This window comes from Diadema antillarum, unplaced genomic scaffold (assembly GCF_040938485.1).
Source record: "Diadema antillarum isolate AM-2024a unplaced genomic scaffold, OU_Dant_1.0 seq00001849_RagTag, whole genome shotgun sequence".
In the NCBI taxonomy this organism is placed as follows: domain Eukaryota; kingdom Metazoa; phylum Echinodermata; class Echinoidea; order Diadematoida; family Diadematidae; genus Diadema; species Diadema antillarum.
In genome coordinates, this window is record NW_027272521.1 from 645857 (window position 1) to 661332 (window position 15476).

The 15476-nt window shown below is 38.4% G+C and overlaps 1 long non-coding RNA gene across 1 annotated transcript; it reads left to right on the plus strand.

Moving 5' to 3' along the window:
• The first annotated feature begins 7883 nt into the window (after positions 1–7883).
• LOC139712729 (uncharacterized) lies at positions 7884–9780 on the plus strand. Its single transcript, XR_011709596.1, has 3 exons — positions 7884–8337; positions 8788–8932; positions 9688–9780. It is a non-coding gene; the product is annotated as an uncharacterized lncRNA (long non-coding RNA).
• Positions 9781–15476: the final 5696 nt, after the last annotated feature.

Sequence of the window (15476 nt, forward strand, 5' to 3'; positions counted from 1 at the left end):
CCAAGATTTGTGCCGCTTTCTCCGTACATTCTACGCGGAAGTGCGCCGTGGAAATGGGCAGCGTGTGTACGGTATACGCTAAGCGCTCTTTGATCACGCTACGCTGTGAACTTTTACTACGACATATTAATACAACACACTCTCGGAATCCACATGTGCAGCAATGGTGACTTCAATAATGCCTAGCACGAGCCCTGTGTTTAAATCCAGTACAGATCCCTAATCCTACAAAACATCATCTAGTCCTGGTCCTGGACCCACAGTGCAGTAAGTAGGGCGCCTAACGTGTTAGTTAGATCCATGGTAGACATCGTTAGACTAGAGGGTCAAGTAACATTAGCTCTGTCGCTCGTAAGTGACGTAGAACTAGATCTAGTATAACGTTAGGCCAGGGCCCCTAGCTAGACCTAACCTATCGTAGGGCCTAGAAAACGTTAGATATAATCACGTAGACCCTAGACTCTATAGTTGAATTTGGATCTTCAGGATTTTGTCTACACAGGTTAGAAGAAACTGGTATTATTGCTTGTCTAGACACGTGTAGAGTCTTAAATGACCTAGGCTTTCGTATTTTTTTCAATTTATCTTGCCTGGGTATGTATGCTATTTTATATAACACATAGTGCATGACATCTTATTGCACTATAGCAAGTACCAAGCACCTCCAAATTCTGAATTTGCCCTCAGGCAATTATATTCAATTCGGCCTGAGGCCTCATTGAATATAATTGGCCTCCGGGGCAAATTCAGAATTTTTCGGTGCTTATATTGTTTTATAAAATGGGTTCAAGAATGTAGCCAATTGAAAGCGCTGAAATGAGTCACGTGTGCGTGCATTAATTTCTTAGTAAATGCACGGCCTGACGTACGTCACAATGTTTACACTAGCAGTGCGCACTCAATCAGTTGTTACAAGTGCGTCACGCGCTACTATACGCGCTGTCAATCCTGTAAACAACTTCTAGTTCGGGCTGCCACAACAGCCGGCGGCCTTTCTTGTGCATAACACGTGGCGTACGTATACTCTTATACGTACGTACAGTACTTATGTGCGGGATTTCCGAGTGCGACGTGCGTAAATGTTTGGGACGAACATCTTCGGACATCTTGACTTTTGAGCGAGTGCTACATGTAGCTGACTGGTATTGACCCACAAAGGTACGTGAATAATGCTGTTAATTTTTGACCCACTTTATAAAACAAATGATGCACAGGATTATTTCGTGGCATTAGTGAGAGTATTGACAACGGTTGCAAACATGCACTCGGCTGCGCCTCGTGCATATCGCACCATTGTCAATACTCTCGAGCGCGCCGCACCTTCACTAACACACTCTATTCTGTGCATCATTTGTATATTATAAAATGGGTTCAAGAATGTAGCCAATTGGAAGCGCTGAAATGAGTCACGTGTGCGTGCATTAATTTCTCACTAACATGCACGGCCTGACTCACAATGTTTACACTAGCAGTGCGCACTCAATCAGTTGTTACAAATGCGTCGCGCGCTACTACACGCGCTGTCAATCCTGTAAACAACTTCTAGTTCAGGCTGCCAGCCGGCCTTTCTTGTGGATACATGTGGCGTACGTATACTCTTATACGTACATGCTCGCAGTACTTTTATGTGCGGGATTTCCGAGTGCGACGTGCGGAATATGTTTGGGACGAACATCTTCGGACATCTTGACTTTTTGACTTGAGCTAGTGCTACATGTAGCTGACTGGTATTGACCCACAAAGGTACGTGAAAAATGCTGTTAGTTTTCGACCCATTTTATAAAACAAATGATGCACAGGATTATTTCGTGGCGTTAGTGGAGATGCAGCTCACTCTCGGGTATTTACAATGTAGTGCATGTTTCACAATTGTAAATACCCTCGAGGAATGGCATCAATTTTTGTGTATTGATAGACATTTACCTATATTATCTTGGGTTACCAAAGAAATTTTGCTACCGAAATGTTCAATGGTATATTTACCCCACTGAAAATGGTCGTAAACGGCCAAATTCCCATGAAATATCACATATTGAGTTTAGAGGACATTTCAAATGTCCATGCTTTCAAGATGAAAAGCCCTAGCCCTGTGATATTTGCTGTAGGGGTAGTCTGTTACACATATTTTAGTAATATATACCACAAAACACTTTAATTACATAATAATGACCTTGAAATTTAACCCAAAATTTGATAAAAACAATTAGTTGCTCCATTTTCCTCATTGCACTGCATGTGTTTTGAAAGACTTTTCACAGATCAATATTTCAAGAATTATGAAAGCTGACAGCCTACCATATTAAGGTTCTAGACTATTTGTGCTCTTCTTTCAGATTTAGTATCAATTTGATCATGAATGTTATACCCTTGACCTTGAAGTGCTTCTAAAAATAGCTGTAAATTTGCTAACTACAAATTACACACATGACAGGTATTTTTATGGCATGATACTACTTGTGATTCTTTCACAAACACAAAAGTTTTTATGGTGTAAATGTTATATACTGGAATTAATCTATACGTGCTTGCAAGTATGTTACAATAAACTACTTTGTTCTGACAATGACCCTCAATTTCAATCGCAAAAGAGGACAGTAATATTTTGTGATTTTGTGTGCATTTCCTATGGAAAACAGTGCTTCGTGGTGAAACTCATAAAAACTTGACCATTTTTACTACCTATCACTTTGATTGATTAATTCTATTCAAATTATGGTAGATAAAGTGGGCTATGACAATTTCCAATAAAAAACCCCACATAATGCTGTAGAAAATAAAAAACAAAGAAATACATAACAAATTTTCCAAAAACAAGAAAATACATAAGAATGGAAATGATTTTGGAAGTTGCCATAAGTTACAGAACAAATCCCCCCAAAAAGAAAACTCTCAGTGCTTTTAATGTGCGTTTCACAGGCTAGAATAAGAATCTGATGTGTTGGGCGCAATGTCCATAATATCAGCTATTAATGTACTTAAATACAGGTCTTTATGGGCAGGAATAGGCATTTCTCCTGATTTTGAAGGTCATAAATTCAGGGTCATTGTCACAACAAAGTAATTAATTGTAACATATCTTGCAAGAACCTATAGATTTATTCCAGTATATAACATTTACACCATAAAAACTTTTGTGTTTGTGAAAGAATCACTAGTATTAACATTGGTTGTTATGCCATAAAACACCTCTCGTGTGTGTAATTTGTAGTTAACAAATTTACAGCTATTTTTAGAAGCACTTCAAGGTCAAGGGTATAAAATTCATGATCAAATTGACACTAAATCTGAAAGAAGAGCACAAATAGTTTAGAACCTTATTATGGTAGGCTGTCAGCTTTTATAATTCTTGAAATATTGCTCTGTGAAAAGTCTTTCAAAACATATTACATGCAGTGCAATGAGGAAAATGGAGCGACTAATTGTTTTTATCAAATTTTGGGTTAAATTTCAGGGTCATTATTATGTAATAAAAGTGTTTTGTGGTATATATTACTAAAATATGTATAACAGACTACCCCTACCGTAAATATCACAGGGCTAGGCTTTTCATCTTGAAAGCATGGACATTTGAAATGTCCTCTAAACCCAATATGTGATATTTCATGGGAATTTGGCCGTTTACGACCATTTTCAGTGGGGTAAATTTACCATTGAACATTTCGGTAGCAAAATTTCTTTGGTAACCCAAGATAATATAGGTAAATGTCTATCAATACACAAATATTGATGCCATTCCTAGGTGGGACGAAGGGTGATCCGTGACCTTGAATTTGGCACATTTTTCATTTTTGTCGACTTTGAGGGCGCTCTCCGTAAAAACTGTGGGCACGAATCCGCTGATTTTTTTTTCAGAATTACTGAGCAAGTCAAAGCCTTCAACAGCATAATATTTTAGAACCTAAGGTGATGAAATGTGGAAGATATTAGCCTCTAAATATGCATCAAAATTTTCGAAATTAACATTTAACACCATTTTCGATGACCTCGTGCACGTTAACGAAAAGTCAATTTCGCGTCATAGTCAGTTTTTCTTGCAAAGACTATAAAGTTCTCTCAATTTCCAGATAATGAACACTTTTGCATAAATATCCATGCTACCACAACCAATCAAAAATGCATAATTTTCTTTTAACTAATATTTTGGAATGCGCATTGGTTGCTATGTGAGGCTGTATCTTAGCAACCAATTGACCTTGGGGCAAGATATTTTGGGATTTTCCGTCAGACACTTTGGGGAACATTTGGTGCGATTTTAAAGAAAATCGGAGGGGGTCGGGTGACAACTTTTCTGAAAATTGGATGATTTGACGTGGATTGACCCATTATATACAGGGCTCCACACTAACTTTTATTTTTGGTGGCCCAAAGGCAAACATCCGACCTTTTTTGGTGGCCCGATAAGGCCATCAAATTCTTCATTTGTGAAATTTTGGTGGCCCGACGTGCCTTTTTGGTGGCCCCGGGCCACCGTGCCACCGTTACTGTCGAGCCCTGATATATATATTATACAGATATTTATATTATGCAAATAAAATACATTTGCTTCTCATGCATTCACCTCACGCGGGCGCACGCCTACTCAACTCTCCAGGCCGCGGTTGCTGCTCAATATACATAAACATGTACGTACCGGTACTTCCTGCGCAACTCAACTACTGGTAGAACGTCAACATAACGGTAATGCTGATGGTATCCCGAGAATCTGATAAATTTGAATAGTCAGTCACCCGCACAAATAAAAAACGACCAAAAAACCCCGAAAGAGAAAGGGAATTGATCTGCGCGTTTTAATATCCGCAGGTATAGGCCCTATGCATGGAAGGATAAAACCCATGCCAGTACATTATCTCATGATGCTCATCTGCATGTTCACTGGGACGACGAGTACGGGGGAGGGGCTCGGTGTGTACATGTATGTCTCGATACAAATGACAACTCGTACATTGCTTGCAACTCACTTGTGTCTGCTTCAGCAACATTATTGACATCAACGGAGAGGGAGATACATGTAATTCCACACACAAAGACACGCGTTAAAAGGCATTTAGTGATCATGCTTGACTCCTTGTACATCCTCATCTTGCATGTATGGTGTGGCAGACGAGAGAACCACATGCAGTGAGTGGAGAATCACTCACCGGCGGACCGCTATGGGTAGAGTCATGTTTTATTCTCTTGCAACTCTGACCATGACTTTCGTTTTTGCGTGATAACCGTATGTACTAAATCCTTGCAGCGTGCGAACCAGAGATGCTGTGAGGCTGTGTGTTTTACGAATCCACTTCCCGTGCAGTGAGCACAAAGGGCAGTGCTACTACATGTAGCTCCAGCACCTCCCACCAAGGAGCTTCAAACACACGAACCTACGTACGCCTCTTCAGATACGATCAGGGAGGTGAGTATCACCAGGGAGGTGAGTTTTGTCTCACCTCCCTGGTCTCACCTCCCTGGTAGTATGCATCAGTTCGTCATGACCAGAAATACATTTTATGGGGGTTTATAATAATTGTCATGACCATTGTTATGAGTGGTCCTGCTCGTCATACCCAGACGACTTTCATCACGTTTATGTTGTCAGTGCTATTTTTATAGTCGTCGGTTCCGTTTGCCGCTGAGTAGGTAAAGGGCTAGACAGAAAGATCCGTCTGTCCGGAGGACTCTTTTGTATTTTGCCATTAACGCTGTCCTCCGTACGGAGGGGATCCGTGAAGCCAGACGCAGTCTCCGCGGAACATTCCCCGACGGACAGATACAGACCGATCTTTCGGTCAAGTAAAGGGCCTAATGATTGGAAAAAGAAGGACAAGGCTGCCCGTGGCTAAAGCGCGTTGAGTAAAACAACTCAACTGTTTGTGATTCACCGCAGCTGGGCAGAAACTGCCCATTTTTGTCCTGAAGTGGAAATATGCAAAATAAAGAAATGTGTGAATTGTTCATTGTTTGTTTTAGTTATCATTTTCCATTTCATAAAAAAAATACACAGAACAATAGGCATACATGATGATATAATAACACATAATTATGAATCGATTAAGAAAAATGCAATATCGTTGGATTGCCTATTTCAGATTGAATAATAATAGCTATATAAAAAGTCACTTACCATCAACATACTGAAATCACTGAGAGAAATCAAATATCTGTGTCGGTTTATACTGTTACTAAATAAACACTTGCTATAATCCATAGCAACCTACAAGTACATCTACATAAATACTGATGCGGTGACAACATTTTTAATTGGGTAATGACGATAATGAGACATTAAAGAAGAAGGGTATATATGCGCCGGGAGTAGCGCAATCCCAAAACATATATGAGGAATAAGAAGACCTGACGGCCATTCACAAAATATATTTCTGGTCGTGACGAACTGAGTGAAGAAACGGAAGTTTGTGTTGGAAGTAGATTTCACTGCCATTGTGTTAACAGCACAGCTTGAGTGTTCACTCTCTGCCTTCGTTCCACTTTTCTGTAATTGTTTACTCTCTAAAAAATTTCGAGTGAATGATTCACTCCTCGGAAGGAGTGAATAAAATTTCACTCAATTAAGAGTGACTTTCACTCTTGTAACGAGTGAAATTAAAGTGAAACCCATTCGCCGAGTGAATTCCGAGTGAATACATAATTAAACGCATTTGGCTAGGCCAATAGAAATTGAGAATTCCCCTGTCATGTGTTTACTCTAAGCCAATCACCAGCCGCAATTTCCCCTGGCTTGGGCGCGGGCAGGTTTACCTGAAGAGCGACGCGTCGCCTGTGCGTGGACTGTGACACTGTGTGCAATTGCGTGCTGTGTGCTAGCTGTGCGTGTATTATGCATAGGATCACAGATTTACGTGCGTGTAAGTGCAATCGTGAGAATCTGAGCCTGGATGTCGTGATGGACGGGAGAAAATGTCTGTCTTCAAATTGAGTGGGGCGGAGATATTATTCACATTATTGAAGGTAAGCAAACCATAGATCGATCTAATTATACCTCTCCGTAAACGACCATTTATGTAAGTTACCTTTAGGGTTCTATACGAATAACCCCGGGCCCGTACTGGTGCTCCTTCGAACAATAATGTACAATGGTTTGTACACAGTTAGCTATATGGGGCTGGTCATACCATAGAACACCTTACGAACAGCTAGAATCCGAGGCCGAAACTCAGCTGATGGCACACGCTAGGTGTTGGGATCTAATAATACGTTGAGTCTTTAGACAACACTTTAATTGTACACGTTGGGATCTAGGGCTTGAACTATTCAAAAAAAAAAAAAATGAGTGATGAATGAAACGTTGGTCGTTAGTCATTGAATTGACATTCGTAAGCATATCATCACACAGAGATTACTGTGGTCGAGTGTAGAGATCGAACTTAGGGTTCTAACTGTTACTAAGCTGTGCTATTTAAAGCAATACATTAGAAGCGCCTAGAGCCAGGCACGTACTCTACATTGCTATTGTTGAGTTGACATCCGAATCACTGACACTGGTCTGTGTTGCCAGATGAGATGGTGATCTCAATCAGTACGGTAATAAAGAATGGTGAAATTTGGTGATTTATGATTATTGTTCATTATATACACTGTATGTAGTAAAAAGGACTTTTATTTGCCGCTACATTTGAGCATCCAAACAGCTGGGAGAATACCACGTACACTAGCTCCCACGTCATGTGTCGTGATCATCTACTACTGTACTAGGTAAGAAGTATGATGCGTGTACTGTTCATGTTAAGTGTTGGTCCACTGTGACATCACACTTCTAGCTGAAGATCAGCGTGCTCACACATCATGGAGATCGATCCCCCTTGTAGCAGACGATGACTGGTACTATTTTCAACATTGTTTTTTTATGAAAGTTACAGGTGACCTTAGGTATTGAAATTTGGCAGAGATCATCTTTGGGTCTTTAATTCTAACATTAAATATGCTGATGTAGCTAAAAAAGTAATTAGGCCTACTAGCTTTTGTAGTGGTGCTCACTTAGTATTTGTGTGGACAAAACAACTGCATATTGTCTTGTGGAAATGAGTTCTAAATCCATTTCTGAACCTTGTGTTTTCATACTTTCCTCCAGATAAGGACGTAGACATGACAGCTCTTCGGGAGTGATGGTGATTTAAAGGAACTCGGTGTAGGGGTCATCATTTGGAGAACAAAGACAGATACTGATAGCTGTACAGTCTCTGTCACACGAAGAGGGTGCAGATCACCAGATTGCAAAGTACCAGATGTGGTCATACAACGACTAGCCATTGAATTCAGGGTTGACAAATGCTGGAAACACCGGGCCAACATCAGCGAAGGAGCCTCTGAGATATGGACTTCCATTGCATTAACCCTGCTGTAAGCTATTCTGTTGTTTTCCACAATGATTAATGAAGGGAGACTAGTTTGAAATTGATTTATATTTATTTTACATTCTAGAGTCTTAGTAATTACATAAGAGGCTACATTAAGAGACTGAATGCTTGGTTGGTTTTGTTTTGTTTGAAGAAATGATTTTCAAGATACTTCATGGAGCAGTTTTGGAGCTGTCCTTCCCTCTGACAATGAATGTCTTGACAGGTTAGTACTTGTATTTAAGAAAAATGTGTACCGTGTACTTGCCGTATCGACAGAATTGAAAACCATGTTATGGTCAGTCTTGAGTTGTGTAAGTAGAGCTGTTGCTTATGTCAAATATGTATGTTAAATGATTTTGCTCTTCAAGTTTATAATGTAAACTGGAGGAACCTACTATCCTCATGCCATTTGTATTATTCATAAAACCATAAAATTTTATTTATTGCCCAGGAATTCAACACACACATCACTTCAAGGGGGAAGAGATACTTCAAAAGCTGAGGGAAGGAGTTCTGACTGTTCCGAGGAGACATCTGCACATCAAGATCATTGCAGCATATTTGTTGTTGAAAATGGAAGCAGAAAACTGTACAGCGTAAGTTCAATTATTTAAAATATTATTATTATTCATATATTATTACTATAATTTGAAAATTGGTCTGGAATACCAGTTTCCCATTGTCATGTCTTGTACTACAATGTACATTTCCATCCAATATATAACCATGTAATTTGCCTGTTCTTTTTTTTTTTTTTTGGTCTTCTCAAGTATAGAGAAAAGCAGACTAAAATTTGCCCCCCCCCCCCCCCCAAAAAAAAAAGGAAAGAAAGTAGAAGGGACTGGTAAGTATAACATTGTTAATGAAGTGATGGTTATAGATTTAAAAATAAAGACTGGTATACTTGTATGAAACATGTAAACAGAGTGTACGTACAAGACTCCACGCTGACTTATTTTCGTGGTAGCCCCATCGGGCCACATGTATATTGATTTGATAATAGTCCTAATACTTATGATTTAATCATCACAGTGATTAATAAAAAAGTGGGAGTTGATGTGCCATGAAGTTCAATGGATAATCACATCTTGTATAAATTTTTCTACTAACTGTGCACATTCACACTTAACCTATCTGCATGAAATTTTCATATGTATTAACTGATATCTGGATCAAGTAGCAATAAATGTACTTGAAACAGTGTTACTGAATAGCAATAGAAATTAATGCCAAGAAAAAAAAAAACATAAAAATAGTTCACCCCCTTAAAAGATTGAAATGAGGGCCACATTTTTGATGTTTGCGTCGTAGAATATGATTAACATTTTTCTTGCTTTCTTTTTAAATTCAGATACCAAGTAGTGAGCAAAGGATGTTGTAGCCAAGGCAGTTGCGATGCAGTACCCCACTTTGTGAGACACCACACAAGGTGCAAAAGGACATGTAAGTTTATACTCGTAAGTTTATGTGATCTACAACTTTTTTTAGCCCTCTTTAGCAGAAAGATTAAGTGACATACATGGTATCTTATTCATCTAGCTTGCAAAAACTTCAACATTTTAAACTTTTCTCAAGAGCTAGTGGACAGAATTAAGCAACCAAACGAGGAGTTGATCATCCTTGTTTAGTTAGGGGGCAAGGACCCAAAGTTTTTCAGATTATGGGCATGACCCCCCCCCCCCCCCCCCAAAAAAAAAAAAAAAAAAAAATGGCCTTTACAGGGAAACTTGCATCTATTTCTTAATTAACTCATTGTGCAAATATACGGGCAATGTGGGGATTGTGATGTACCTTCTCATAGATGTCTAATAAAGTTGTGTGCAGATTGGCCTGATTCCATGACTTAGGTTCGATGAACGTTAACTTCAACGTAACGTAATGTAACTAAAGTTCCAACATGCCAGTTGCGCCATTCATTTATAGTAAACCTATTCTCGTTTTATTCCATAAGAATGCCACTACATGTATTTCTACTGCTATCAGATCTTCATCAGTTATAGTCAACTCTGTGCCAAAGTCAAATTTGTTGAGACTCAAGAAAAAGCTTTGACTTACAATGCATTTTTATATTTCAGGAGTATACCTGTATGGCAAGGATCATGGATTCATTGAGTATCATTTGAAGACCTTGAGGAGCTATGACACCACACATCACCTCAGGCAGAGAGAGAGAGAGAGAGAGAGTAGTTGCAGCTCCCACCAAGCCCCTGACCGAGCATCATTCCAACGTTAGATTAGAAGCCCAATGAGAAGAGACAGCTACCATCGGTGTAAATACCCTTGCTTTTTCCTCTTTTGAGATACAGCATATGCTCCTCTGACGTTGGAACTTACATTCTTGTTGAAGAGTCAGCCTCATCAGGCTCAGCGGTAGTTAAGCATGAAACTGTTACCAGGATGTACTACAGCACTTCAACATTAAAAGTAGAACAGGGCTCGCCGAAGAGTTTGTTGCATAGAATGTGTGATTGTTAATGTTTTAAATTGTTGAGTGTTGTATATACTAGTAACTGAAAATAGTTTTGACTTATATAGTCAAAAAAATCTCCTCTTCATGGCCACATGTTAATCAATACATTCATCTGTGAGGTGTTTCAAGCACATCAAAGAATGTTTGGCCACACACAGCTTGGCATTCCGCATGATACGAATCTGGCTGCGCTCATGATTAAGCACCCCCTTCTCTCCAGGCAATTCTGACTTGCTTTAATAAAACCTTTTTATGGTCTAATATTCAAGAGAGAAAACTGTTGACAGACACTCGTATGTAATTTTTTTTCTTTCCCTCATTTTTTTTTCTTTTTTTTGGGGGGGGGAATGCTACAAATAGCAGCTAAATAGTAGAATCTTCCAATGGTCATCCATGCTCTTGGGATGAAGATCATGTTTCCATGGTGTGATTAAGTTACCACATACCTTTGTCACCCCTTTGATTAACATTGATGCAGTACAATATGCATGTGCTCAAATTTATTGCATCTATCTTCTTTGGAGTAGGGGGAAAAATCTTTAAAAAAATAAAACAAAATTGATGGGAATCATTGATCCCTAGGGTTACGGGACCCAGAGTTATTTTGTACATTTTCACCTTTATGTAATTGATGTACTGTACTTTGAAAAACTTGTGGGTAGAAGCTCAATTGGTTCAACTTCTTTTTCCACGAAACATCTGCAGCCCATCATTGATAAATCCACGGCATCAGAGTAGATGGAGTTAACTAGATTAGTTCACTAATGTGCCAAGTCAAACTTATTGATGATTCTTCCCTTGATCTCGTAACAAATTATTAAGATAACCTGCAACTGACAATCATATTTTGATATAGAGTGTTAGCAGTGATGTCACAATTGCCCACCATAAGGCTGCGTTCACATAGAAGTATACTATTTGGGTATTTGGGGCTCGTTTTCGAGGGCACGCGAATAGCTTGAATCGAACGATAGGATTTCCTAACACCGGTTTACATAAGAGGGCACTATTTGAATGTACCGAATAGCATAGAATAGTATATAGCAAAGTAGGAAATGAGCTTGTTCGATTTTCTTGCAGCGTATACCGTCTCTCGTTTATGAAATAATGACAAGTTTGGTCTGGATTTGCCCTTCAGCAAAAATAAGCATGTAGACTGACATTCTGATGGAGTTTAGAAATTGTTAATAAGATTTGCTGGGATGTAGGAGAAGAAATCCTCACTGCATGGGATGGCGAGTTGACGGTGCGGGTGATGGTGTACTGGGTGCCCGAATAGCGAATAGTGAATACCGTATACTTCTATGTGAACGCAGCCTAATGAAGTCAATTGCCTAAACCGACTAGAAATCAAGACTGCATACAAAAGCTGCAGCAATGTTTACTTCAGGGAAACCTAAGGCAAAAGAACACCTTTGTTAGACAGGCATGCATGAATGAATATTGATCGCCTTTGCTATGGAAGCCACCATTATGGTGGCCAACATGATGTCACATGAAATCACTCTATAAGAAATTCAGTTTGCATGCATTAGTTGTTACTACATCTGGCAAAACTCGGAAGGATTATAAGTGTTCAATATTGTACAATGATGCCTTATTTAGGTGAAGAAGATCAATGATATATGATACATGTTGTGTCAACTGTATTGATTGCAATTCTTTTTCCATAAATAGTAGGCCCGGTTGAGGGGGGGGGGGGGGGCTACGAGCCCTCCTTCCCTTTGACATTCCATGCCAAATTTCATGAAGGCATGATTATTTTGGGGGGTTATTGATTGTAATCAATAACATAAATATTTTCATGCTGGACGTGTTGCTGACAAATTTCATTGAAAAGGCAATGAAAAACAAAAAGTAAGAAACAAAGAAATACATGAGTAAATAGAAAAAAATAGATACTTCAGAATTTTTTGATGGCACAGTTTTTTCTCTTTCATTTGCTATGGACACTAGAAAGAATATTTACACAAAAAACAAAAAATTGTGCCTTTTTGGAACTTTATTTATGGCAAATGGTCTGATTTCATGCTCAAATTAGCATAATTTAGCCAAGTGACTTTTTTGTTGTTGTTGAAAATCAACATTACCGTTTAATAGATTATGTCACTGGCAATTTGTGTGTGGATTTTGTAATGATCGCACGGTTGATGGCCGAGGTCTGGGGGGTACCAGGGAGGCCCCCCTCTGGCTCTATCATCTACATAAATACCCCACCTAAAGCCTACTTAAAGTCAAGACCATGCTTCTCTGATCGAGTATGTTTAGGTATTTGTACAATGTACTTGTAGAGCATCACTGTGTTACATGACAGAGGATCCAAACTTGATTAACCATGCAGTATTGAAAATTTCTGTATTTTTGTCAATTTTTCGAAGCAATCACAATTCCTACTACATGTGTAATTGTTTTTGTATTATAATATAGATAATGGTGACTATACTTTGCAAGTCTTTTGTAGCTTATCATTGAACATGCAATAATTATATTCACTTGTAGTCGAAAATTAAACATGTTCAGGAAGGGTACTTGTAAAATTTTTCACTTTTGCACAAACTTTATGAATTTGGCATATTTTCGGGGAAATGTGTGATGTTAATATTTGAAGAGTTCGCAAAAAACGATATGTCCATTTTTGAAGATTTTGAAGTACGGTCTCTGTCATAAAGTACAAAATAATACCTTTTAAATTATATATTGGTCACTACATATAAAGGTACATTTTTGAAGTTATGATCAAAAGAAGCAAACATTTTCTTATTATTCTCTTTATTTTTCTTGACCTTTAATCGCAAATATCTCCATTTGGCACATATGGACTTAGCAGTTTTTGCAAACAAACTCTCTATTTGTAGAGCTTTGGGAATGACAGCTAGAATAGCATATTTACAGGGACCTTGTGATGATTATGGTGGCAGTTCTTAAATGATAAAAATATGTATAATTATTATTGGCCACATAATTCATGGAAAACCAGATACTCAGCACATGAAGACTGTTTGTAATGGTGTACTGCTCTGCAGTTGATGTTTAGATATTTCAAGAGGTATATTCCTTTTTTTTTTTTTATTTCAGGTGATCCAGTGGACATCACACATTTATTTAATATAGGGAATCAGCTCATAAAAAAAAAACATAACATGCGTAGCATTTAGTACATTATCTTCTTATATCCCCCTCAATGCTACTTAAAGAAAGAATAAATTAATAAGAAAGAATGAAACAACAGCCATTTGGATTACTAGCTTATATTTATTCAGTTTCATGTATTGATCCAGCTCGGGTAGGAATCACTTTCAAAACTGGAACACAAAGTTGACAATGCACTGGGCTACCAGTGGTGGATCGTTGGCTTCTAAATACATGCATTAATATTAACAAGTATCTATATTATGAACGTTGCTTGCTCTTTTTGTTTGTATTAGTTTGATTGGTATTCATTATTCCAAAAATGACTCCAGAACACCTAGATTATTCCCAAATTCATCACCATATTGTCACTTTTTCTTCCAGGGTTGAATAACTAGTGCACTGAGTGCTGTGATCAATGGTGATAGAGATGTGTGCTCATGTAGAGCGTAATTCCGTTTGGGATTGAAAAAAGATTGAAAAAGGATTGAAAAAAGAGTGAAAAAGGAGTGAAAAACCTCCGGAGTTAAAGAAGAGTGAATACAATAGGAGTGAATTATGAGAGTGAGAAAGGAGTGAAAAACGACTGACAAAAGAGTGAAATACGTCAGGAGTGAATTTAGAGTGAGAAAGGAGTGAACATCCCACCAAAAACATTTCCGTCTTTTTTCACTCTCTTTTGGAGTGAAATTTCTGTTCACTCGAAATTCACTCCACTTCTAGTGATCCTTGACGTCACTACCAAGGGGAGTGAAAATCGAGTGAAAATTCACTCTTTCTTTTTTAGAGAGTAGTTAGCGAGGTATTATCTCAATTTGACTATTGCCATGTTATTATACCAACACTGTAAACTATACTTACGAATAAACAGATGCCAAACAAAACTTTGTCTTTGAAAAAGGCAACTTTTACAAGGCCGAAATATTGCCATTCTCCAATGTGATAACTGACTTCACAGCGTGACGTGTAAAACGACTTGAGCTGATATTCGACTTTTCCATGAAAGACAATGAGTTAAAGTATAATAATTGGGTTCATCCATTCTCTCTAAGACAAATGTACTTGAGAGAAGAAGGAATATCATAGTCCAGAAGACCTATGTGACTGTTATATCGGCAGAGATTGTACGATGTGACGGAATAAGATAATGAGTGTTCCACATATATCGCTCTTCGAGATTCTCTTGTGGGATTTTTGTTTTCAGTTTTCTCGAAAGCCAGGATAGTTATTCTTGATGAAACCTCGACCAGTCAATCACACAAGGCTATTCAATTGATCAAGTTCTTTAGCCACCTCTCGTTTAAAAAGGAAATTAAGGAGAAGGTGGACTTTAGATTCTTCGGGCGCACCTTAGCAAAGGTACATGATTGTACGGGTATAGGAACGAGTGGCTGAGCGAAGTTATGAGTTATGACTGAGTGCATAACTCTAAAACCTTGTGTAATGAACCTTCTGTAACCATGTGATTGGTTAACTTTGTGGCAAGTTGATACTGTGAGACTATGAGAGGCTATTTATCCTTGATAAATGAGACCTTAATC